Source organism: Lepisma saccharinum, chromosome 11, assembly GCF_977018435.1.
Source record: "Lepisma saccharinum chromosome 11, izLepSacc3.1, whole genome shotgun sequence".
Classification (NCBI taxonomy): domain Eukaryota; kingdom Metazoa; phylum Arthropoda; class Insecta; order Zygentoma; family Lepismatidae; genus Lepisma; species Lepisma saccharinum.
This window is the reverse complement of record NC_139239.1, coordinates 66,576,855-66,587,347: the sequence shown is the minus strand read 5'-3', so window position 1 is coordinate 66,587,347 and position 10,493 is coordinate 66,576,855.

The following is a 10,493-nucleotide window of genomic DNA, read 5'->3' as shown; positions in this document are numbered from 1 at the left end:
AAAAAGAAAAGGAAAGGGTATCAAATATTGCCCTCTATTGCGAAAAAAAATATTTGGAGAAAAAGTTTCACTCGATACGACAGAACTTGAGCCGAATTACATTGTTTACTTAAAATATGCTCCTCTTGTGTCAGTCTAAGTAGAAAGAAGCATTTCCCAGTGCAAGGTAATGCTGGTTGACAACAGGCAATCATTTTTATTTAAAAATTTACAGAAAGTATTCATTCTGCGAGGGCTCTTCAATAAAGAATGATCATATTTTTTGTGATAGCAACATACCATCACTTATCGCCCAAATTTTGATGGTCCTTTTCAAAGTAGTCCCCATGTGGTCCAATGCACTTGTCCCACCTTTTTTCCATTCTTCAAACACATGCTGGAAGCCATGTTTTGATAGGTCCTTCAAAATCGCCTTCGCTGCCTTCACCACTGCTTCTGATGATGGAAAACGCTTTCCACGGTGTTTCTTCACAGTAGGGAATAAAAAAAAGTCAGAAGGGACTCGATCTGGACTGTAAGGGGGATGAAGAACACATGTCACATTTTGTGTGGCGAGATATGCAGTAACAACATCTGCGATGTGCGGGCGAGCATTATCGTGGTGCAGCATCCAACCTGATTCTTTCAAGTGTGGTCTTTTGCGATTGATATGGACTTGGAGAATTTTCAGCACATCCCTATAGTATGCTCTAGTTACAGTTGTATGTGCTGGTACTACATGCTGATACACCATTCCCTGAATATCGAAAAATGATATGACCATAACCTTCCCAGCAGATGGCGCCACTTTTTTTCTTTCTTTGGTGTTGGTGATGACGGAGATTTCCACACAGAGCTTTGCTGTTTGCTCTCTGAATCGTTATAGTGTAGCCGAGTTTCATCTGCAGTGATAACCTTCGAAAGAAGCACCTCATCTTCCTGTAACATCGCCTTCAACTGCGAACAAACCTGCACGCGAAACTCTTGTTGTTCGGGTATGAGGCGTAGGCGATACTGAACGTGTCTGAACTTGCACAGCTGCCACTGAAGTACTACTGGCAAGAAATATTGCCACATATTCATTACACATTAAGCTAACAATGCAACATAAAATTAAATTTGTATACATCATGAGAATAAGAAATTTATGATCATTCTTTATTGAACAGCCCTCGTACATTGCAACTCGGGGCTCATAAAGTGAACTAAAAGTAGTATGTGAAAATATCTTAGCATATGTTAAATATTGATGTCTGAAACAGTTCAGTTATAAGCGAATATTTTTCAAATTATAGTGCATTTTTTTAAAATTTTCGGTCAAGAACATTTTTTATTTTGCACATTGTAACGAACCCGTCTCGTCACAATTTGTACGAGTCGCACCTCTATTTTTGTGACCTTTCTGATAAAAACATGCAATTAGAAATGTATCAATTTAAAAACAGGTTACACCTCTAATTTGGTAAACTAACTCAATATTTAATGTAAGAATATACTTTTAATAGTTTATATTTCTTCCACTTGCTTACGCTAGCGTCGCCGACCCAATATAAAGGCGAGAGTGGGGCTAGAATCTCAGTTTGACTCCGTCTGCGGACGAGAGAAGTAGGGCTCTGCCTACGGGCAAGAGGTAAACTCCTCCTAACAGGAGAGAGAAAAACATATCCCACTCCACCTTCTGGTGAGAGAAATTTACTCCACTTTAGTGTGAGAGGACCCACTCAGCTTTCGGGCGAGAGAAACCCACTCCGCTTTCGGGCGAGAGATATTTAGGTACCTTTTTCTTTCATAAAACCCCGTCATCTCGACGTTGGGGATGGTAACAGCGAAACCCCGTCTCCTCGATGTTGGGAAATTCGCTTCTTAGAATCTATTCCTTAGTTTTTGCCCTGTTACTCCTACATGGAAAGAAAGTCGTTTCCAATGTTACACTAATCTTTCTCTTTTAGATGCTTTGTTTATAAACCCTTTGTGATTGTTTTCTAACAAGAGTACTAGGTATCATATACAAAGTTCTATGGGTTTCTTTAAGGGTTAAAAGTTTTTATAGTTCAACTACAAAAGGCCGTAACTATATAGAGGCGCCCAAATATGAATATATATATCTGTATCTGTGAAACTATAAGTTGGATGTATAAAACTACTGTAAAAGGGTCTAAGTTTCTTTCTTGCTTAAGTTTGTGATGAAATAAACCTTTATATGTTTTAGTTAATTTTGAGTTGTCAATGAACTTAACTGGTCAACTACGTCATAGCCCACTAAGTGCAACATACACCCGAACCCTGAGTGTAAATAGAGTCTCATGCCACCGCTGGAGAAAAAGTTTAGCATTATGGGTAGACTTGAAACACTTAGCTAACTAAGCTATTGGTCATCTTTCCTCTCCCCCGACCGGACTGTTTCAACATTTTGGTGATTTTTAGGTCACTGATGCCAGATAGCTGAAAATAGCAGTGAGTGGTTTCTAAACGTGCCATTAGGTGGCAGCACAATCCAGCTTGATGATATTCAATTATAGCTCTTTTCAGTTCTTACGGCGGGCGCTCCAGAAGCTGGCAGGGGAAGTGGGGAGCGGGGATTACGCAACAGACCAACCAGACAACAGCAGTGGCGCCGAGAGACACGACGCGGTCGGAAAAAGTACTACATGAAACTCGTTCTAGTGGCCGCTACGTTTCTTATCGTGCTGGATTGGTCGCTTCCCCGCTCTCCACTGCCCCTGCCAGCTTCTAGAACGCCCGCCGTAAGAACTGAAAAGAGCTATAGCAGTCGCTAGATAGCAGACGCACGCATGGGCAGCTCAGTTTGAAAATGGCGACGGTACTCGAAGACCGTACGTGGAGATAATTCCAGCTGACAGTCGAGTGACAATAGACAGCATAGCAAGTGCAATAGGGTGTTCTCATGGTTTGGCCTACAACATAATACATGATAGTTTGAATATGCGAAAAGAGTGCGCAGGGTGGCGGCAAACGTTTCGCAGATAAAGATGTTGAAAGTGAGGTGCGACTGGGACCAAAGACTTTTATGCAGCAGCTTTTGGGGACTGATAAAGCGATCTGATAAGTGTATCAATGTTGGTGTAGATTATGTTGAAAAATAAAAACGGTTTTGAAGTCAGTATCTCACTTAGTATTTCTTTAATAAACGTTTGTGACCTAATAACTTGTCTGCGTACTTTAGTGACATTTTTTCTGGTCCTACAATTCTGATCCCCTTTTCATTCATTGCTAGGAAAATTTCAACTTGTACTTTTCTATGAGGATACCAGAGCTGTTAATCTGACAGCAGAACATTGTGACACAATGGTGAAGATCAGTGGCGGCGATTGGGTTCCAAAACGGGGGGGGGGCAAGGTGCCAGAACAGTTTACTTTCCCTTGAGATATAAGGTTTAGGTTAGTGCGGCAGTAAAAGTGGGGGCAACTGCCCCCCTTAGGTGAAGATATTACACTGTTACTTCTGGCTTTAGCCTCACAGTAGTGAATGTATCACAACCTGTCACAATGATGATGCTACACCTACTGTTATTTTTTCACTTTTTGTCGGAATGTAAATACATAAAGCTGTTAGTCATGACTTTCGTTTCACAATGGTGGATTTTCATTTCACTTTTGTGTTTAGGCAAAATGATAAACCTATATTTGTGGAAATGATATTTAGTAATGTTTTTACATCATTTTGACTACTCACAGAGTTTCTCTCGTGTTTCAAATTGCATGACACTGAGTTTTTGACGTGCATCTTCCCTTTATATGTACACATTCAGGGAAGCAGAAGAAACATTGCTGCTCCTTATTTATAAATTAATATACTGTACCATACAAAAACTACATTATTATTGTTTATAACATTTGCACATTAAATTCATGAAGTACTGGCCCGACCCTGTGGCCGAGCGGTTAGCACATCGCGCTGCGACGCCAAGGGTTCCGGGTTCGAATCCCGGTCGGGCTTGGTTGTTTGTGAATGTCCATTCATCAATTTCATTCTTTCATCACTCATCCTCATCTTCGCAAATTAGCCAAGAGGCACAAAACGCGAAGTAAAATAAACTAAATCAATCAATCAATCATGAAGTACTAGTTAGGTAATGAGTGTTTTACACCGTGTTTTCTTTGCTGTAAATTCGTCGATCATATCTTCGTAGTTTATTTGTTGGGTAATGCCAGAATTCATTGAAAGGACATCGAAACTTGTCAGTGATCTTACGACACAGGTGATCATAAATAACTCAACACATTTTCTCCCTCATTATGACCCTCTGATATATCTACATTCGAACTAGAACAAGCTGTACTCGTCTTCCCCAGAGAGCTAAGGTGGAAAATCAGGAACATTAAAGGTAAGGCGTAGTCATTACTCTTTTGATTTATAGGAAGAGTTTCATTGGCAATTAAAATTGGCTAAGAACATAATTTGTTTATGATAGTATTAGTAGCAAACAAAAAGGTTTTAACATCATTTAACGTTCATAGTTATATTTAAAACAGCAATTTGTTTGGTAATCTCCACATATATCTTTGGAACAATGGGCGAAAAACAGTGTTGCCATCCATCTTTTCTTGCGTGATTGTCACATGTTATTCGGAAGTTTGATAGGTGGATGCTGTGCCATAAGTTGTCTAAAGAAGCAAAATCACATTTATTTAGTTTTGTTTTGCATAACACAATTGATTTTTTCTTTGTCGAAACAAAAATAGATGTGGCAAATTTGCTTACGTTAAAGCTAATGCTTCGTCAGAACCACTACGCAGACAAAATAATAGCAAATAATTTCTCAACTGGTCACCAATTCAACCCAGACCGTATGACTCCCTCCACAGTTCAAGGCCAATTGAATGCACTGAGGGTGAAAAGCGCATCGTGTGGTAAGAAAGAGGAGGGTATAACTTCTTGTATTTACGCGTCGTCAATTTAACGAAGCCTTGGCTTTCTAGGGTTTTAAACAGCACATCGACTCTTACACCCTTTCTATACCTAGGCTTTCTTTTATTGTCTTGTATTTCGCCAATTTCTGATACTGAGAATATCTGTTTACGTCAGAATGTCTCTTATTTTTCAGGGATCAAAACTGAAAACAACACAGTCACACAGCTGCACTCTTTAACGTTATAAATTACACTGAATCGCCGTTTCCTTGTCGCTAAAGATTGCGTTGTTGCTTGTAGTGATGGGTCGTTCGTGAACGAGTCGTTCCTTTTGAACGACTCCCTCTTGGGAGCTGTGAACTGCCCGCTCCTTCGGGGTGAACGAGCAGTTCCTCTGTGGTCGTTCATCGTTCCTCAGAGTCGTGAGCTTTGCGTGTGTTGCCAGCCGCTCCAGCAGTTCCCGCTCGCAGTCGTTCAAGTACCTGCGAGAGAGAGAGCGACCGTGTTTTGTTTCTGCTTGTCGTATTATTGTGGCGGTTTTCCAAAGAGAAATGCACGCAACTCTATTTATAACAACAATACAGTAGCGGAAGAACAAGGGAGGGATGGATGGGCTGGTTATTCACTTTTAGCACTTACTGTGACATGTTTTCGCAACGTGAGAATAACTGTAAAAGGAACTTTGGAAACAAGGTCCGATGAAACACACAGGGTTCCTGTACCTGTTCTGTGATCTTCGTTCTTCAAATGTCTTTCAATCGACAGAACTACTATCGTGAAGAAAATGTAGGGGCGGGAGGACTGGGGCGAGCGTGTGAATTAAAGTGCTATAGTTTGCAATCCAAATATTAGCGTTGTGTCCTCCATTCTCTTATGGCTGTTTGTTTGGCCGTTGATCCAATTGCAGGGACATCCGTAAGTGGAGGGACAAGGAGGCGACGACACCCTGAAAAATGATTTGCAAAATACAATTATATATTCAACACATATTATTTTATTTCAGTCGCAGTAACTTGTTCATTATTAGAATGGTGTAAAAGGAGCATGACAATTTCAAACTGTCCCACTATTACGTGGAAAAATATGACTCGTTTGCTTCCCTCCAGAAAAAAAAATACTGCGTACGCAGTAGCGGCTTCTGCCTATTCGCACATTCGCACGTGCACATCCAAATAAATCTGCAATGCAATTAATTTTATTATACTTATTCACTGGACACTATCTTCTTCAAAACATCAAATGTTCCGAAGCCCAATCGCCCAATCGGGTTCGCATTAGCAGCGCCTGCCGCTCGGAACACAAGTCGCCCTGTGCTCGTTGGCCGCTGTTTGCAGCACGCAAGAAGAGAAGGGACTCGCTCTTCTAGATCGCGGTATTATGGGTCCCACGCACACTGCTAGCGTTATGTTCGCGATACAGCAGTGTTGCAATCCCGTTCCATTCGAGATCGTGTAGCGGGGTAGAGGCAACCCACACATCGTCGTAAATCGAGTTTTTTTTTGGGGGGGGAAGGGAAATTCTATATATTCGTATGATATCTTCGCCCACACTGTTCCGAGCATGACAGACCAAGGAAGAAGGGAGGACGGAAGGGGCGGGGGTGAGGGGCAACTGAAAGCCAAACGAGTGCTTTAAACAATGTCTTGTATTATCTTTGCTTAGTGCAGCTTGGTCAAAATAAACTGCCCTTGCGGCGCTGTAGTCGATTTAATCAACCCGCGCAGGGAAATCGTGGATCAGTCAGCTGTGCATGCTCGTGTGTTGCAAAATTGTTGCACTGTCAAAAGCTCGTTCCTGTTTCAGTGGAAAAGGTTTGCTTTCTTAATGAAAGGAAAAACTGTACATAGCGAAAGCAGAGGCGTAATATTTAACGTTGTTGATTTTTTGGAGGGAAGTTAGCTACAAAGCGTGCAGCGACTGCAGTAATAATATGGATAAAGTGGAAGAGAAAGGAAAAGTTTGAAGTACGAAGAGGGCAGTGTGGAGTGGACTGAGTGAGTAATGTTATTTTCTTTCATATTTATTATTCTCTTGATTTCACTTGCTTCTGTCTGTCATTAGAAGTAAACAACTGCTAGATAGATTACAACTGATTTTCTGCATGTGGTCGTTGGATCTGCTAGCTTGTTTGCAGGAGTGGCTCGAGATAAAATTTTCACCCGGGCGAGGTGGAATTTTGGCGCCACCTACTTTCCAAACTCCTCCAATATAAATCACAACCATGTTATATATTTACGGTTTTAATGATGAAAAATAATAGCCTTATTTTAAAACTTCTTTAATACTGTTGAAGAACTTATTGTAGGCATGTGTTTAATTAATACCTACATAATGACGTCAAAACAACAAAAATCTGTTAGCTTAAATTCCTACATGACTTTGCAATATACTTATTAAGTTATTCAGCAGTAACTTCAATTAATTCTTGTCAATAATAAATCCAACTCTTATTAAAATCAATAGCCAATCACCCTGTGGAGGCACATAGTGCTTCAGATCCCTCCATAAACCGTAGGTCGTCTCTATTTGCTTTTCTGTGCATAAAGTGGACCTGAAAACAAAAAAAAACAAACAAAGAATCAAATAGCCACGGTTAGGATTTGCCTCTAATCAAGGAGGGTCCTCGGTTTAGCGCCCCGGATAATCGCCTGGCCCTGCTTGTTTGATATATGCAAATGATGTTATACTTGTTCACTATTATCAGTGGAGCGAAGGAGAACATTTTTACTAAATATTTTGCAAATCGACAATAACATTGAATATTGCAGATCGGTATTTCTATGTTTATAGTGATTTTGTCAGGTAATCGAATGTTGAATTATCTGTACATAATAAACATCACTCTTCTCGTGATCGACGGAAAATTCACCGAAGTATTTTCAATATATAATATTTTTTTATATTTTTCATGAAATAAAACTCTCTCATAGCCTCATTTTCAGCAAAGGGTGGTCATAACTTGGGTTGCCAATACATTTAGCATCATTATGTCCGCAAAAACGAGTGCGAGTATTTGAGAGGATTGATAACACTTCTGCACACGAGTCTGAAGTGCACACCCAAAAAGTCAGAACACTGTGCGTACGTCCATGTTAAATTGTCACAGTTAATCTAACTGTACGAAAACGCATGTGACGCAACGTAAGCAACGAATCCAACCACACTCGTAGCCAGAAATTTCATTTGGGGGAGGGGCTCATATCTTATCAGCAGCCGCCATCTAAAGGAGAAAAAAGGGTGTAGAAGCTCTGAAGATGAATTTCTCAGTATATTACAACTTATTATGAAAGGTGCTTAATCAGTCTTTAATAATTTCAAAACCTGACCGGTACATTGTTTCCTTCCTGCTGTGTATGTTCTCTTCTCCTTTTTTTCATGTTGAGTAGTAGGCGAAGTTCCCTTCCTCCCTAATCCTTTTCACTCAGAATAACTCAAACAACAATCCTCCCCTCCCATTCGCTCAACTGCAGGAAAAAAAACGGAGAGTGGTGTCGGTCGTTCCTTTGAACGACTCCCTCAGTGCGCAAGCTCCAGTGAACTGCCTCGCAAAAAGAAGCTGCATCGTTCCTTTGAACGATTCCTTGTGAACGACTCCTTGCGGTGAGCGAGCTCCGGTGAAATGACTCCGGAAAAAGAACGGCCATAACCCATCACTACAGTGAACTGCCTCCCAAAAAGGAGCTGCATCTTCCTTTGAACGACTGCTGGGGAACGACTCCTTGCGGTGAGCGACCTCCGGTGAAATGACTCCCGAAAAGAAGGTGCATCGTTCCTTTGAACGACTCCTTGCGGTAAGCGAGCTCCGGTGAACTGACTCCCGAAAAGGAACGGCCATAACCCATCACTACAGTGAACTGCCTGCCAAAAAAGAGCTGCATCGTTCCTTTGAACGATTCTTCGTGAAGGACTCCTTGCGGTGAGCGTTCTCTGGTGAACTGACTCCCGAAAAGGAACGACCATAACCCATCAATACAGTAAACTGCCTCGCAGACAGGAGCTGTATCGCTCCTTTGAACGACTTGCGGTGAGCGAGATCCGGTAAACTGACACCCGAAAAGGAACGGCCATAACCCATCAATACACTGAACTGCCTCGCAAAAAGGAGTACCGTTCTTTGAACGACTCCTTGCCGTGAGCGAGATTCAGTTAACTGACTCTCGAAAATGAACGGCCATAACCCATCAATACAGTGAACTGCCTCTCAAAAAGGAGCTGTATCGTTCCTTTGAACGACTCCTCGTGAACTACTCCTTGCGGTGAGCGAGCTACGGTGACATTACTCCGGAAAAAGAACGGCCATAACCCATCACTACTGTGAACTGCCACCCAAAAAGGAGCTGCAGCGTTCCTTTGAACGACTCCTCGTGAGCGACTCCTTGCAGTGAACGACATCCGGTGAACTGACTACCGAAAAGGAATGGCCATAACCCATCACTACAGTGAACTGCCTCCCAAAAAGGAGCTGCATCTTCCTTTGAACGACTGCTGGGGAACGACTCCTTGCAGTAAACGACATCCGGTGAACTGACTCCCGAAAAGGAACGGCCATAACCCATCACTACAGTGAACTGCCTGCCAAAAAAGAGCTGCATCGTTCCTTTGAACGATTCTTCGTGAAGGACTCCTTGCGGTGAGCGTTCTCTGGTGAACTGACTCCCGAAAAGGAACGACCATAACCCATCAATACAGTAAACTGCCTCGCAGACAGGAGCTGTATCGCTCCTTTGAACGACTTGCGGTGAGCGAGATCCGGTAAACTGACACCCGAAAAGGAACGGCCATAACCCATCAATACACTGAACTGCCTCGCAAAAAGGAGTACCGTTCTTTGAACGACTCCTTGCCGTGAGCGAGATTCAGTTAACTGACTCTCGAAAATGAACGGCCATAACCCATCAATACAGTGAACTGCCTCTCAAAAAGGAGCTGTATCGTTCCTTTGAACGACTCCTCGTGAACTACTCCTTGCGGTGAGCGAGCTACGGTGACATTACTCCGGAAAAAGAACGGCCATAACCCATCACTACTGTGAACTGCCACCCAAAAAGGAGCTGCAGCGTTCCTTTGTACGACTCCTCGTGAATGATACCTTGCGGTGAGCGAGCTCCAGTGAAATGACTCCGGAAAATGAACGGTCACAAACCATCACTACTGTGAACTACCTCCCAAAAAGGAGCTGCATCGTTCCTTTGAACGACTCCTCGTGAGCGACTCCTTGCAGTGAACGACATCCGGTGAACTGACTACCGAAAAGGAACGGCCATAATCCATCACTGCAGTGAACTGCCTCCCAAAAAGGAGCTGCATCTTCCTTTGAACGACTTCTGGGGAACGACTCCTTGCGGTGAGCGACCTCCGGTGAAATGACTCCCGAAAAAGAAGGGCCATAACCCATCACTACTGTGAACTGCCTCCCAAAAAGAAGGTGCATCGTTCCTTTGAACGACTCCTTGCGGTGAGCGAGCTCCGGTGAACTGACTCCCGAAAGGGAAAGGCCATAACCCATCACTACAGTGAACTGCCTGCCAACAAAGAGCTGCATCGTTAATTTGAACGATTCTTCGTGAACAACTCATTGCGGTGAGCGATCTCTGGTGAACCGACTCCCGAAAAGGAACAGCCATAACCCAACAATACACTGAA